The sequence below is a fragment of the Gobio gobio genome, assembly GCF_949357685.1.
Source record: "Gobio gobio genome assembly, chromosome: 11".
In the NCBI taxonomy this organism is placed as follows: Eukaryota; Metazoa; Chordata; class Actinopteri; order Cypriniformes; family Gobionidae; genus Gobio; species Gobio gobio.
Window position 1 is genome coordinate 33,644,229 of NC_137104.1, and position 723 is coordinate 33,644,951.

Consider the following 723-nt stretch of genomic DNA (forward strand, 5'->3'; position numbering starts at 1 on the left):
AATCAATACGCATATGCAGACTGTGCAACAGTCAATGCTATATTTACTCCCCTGTATATTGTTTTAGTCACGATAGAATTCAGTGTGAGTGTAACTGATCACAGGCATGTCTTTTCTGTAGCTCAAACAGTAGAGCATGGCACCAGCAACGCCGAGCCGCGGGCCCGATTCCCAGGAAAAGCAAGACCCGAAAACGCCAAATGTGCACCCTGAATGCAACTCAAGGTGCCCGGACAAAAGCGTCCGCCAAATGCATAAATGTAATGTCCGTTGGGCACTCGAATACAATGCCCAATTGGAGGCGCTACACAAAACACACAATCAGGATTGAATGGTTCAGAGCTTATTCTAACCGCTAATTCTGCCTTCCAGTGCATACGTTTGACCAACGAATAGTAGAACATCCAATAGATCATGATTTGGTGTAGTCAGATTGACCACAGCAGTTTCCACTGAGTTTATCTGAACTGAAGCATCTGGCAGTTTCATGCGTTTATAAAGGAGTGCACTCTGCTCACTATATTCATAAAAGATTTGAATAATTGTATTCCCGTGCTGCCATTTAGATGCAATCTTATGTTAACAGGTCGGATTGAGTAAGGAATTAAATTAGTACTGCTATCGAATATCAAGTCAACCTTGTTTTGCATGCAAACCTTACCCAACATATGATGCTGAGAGTACAAGCGAGATACACATTTGTTTTATTCATGAATGTAGCCA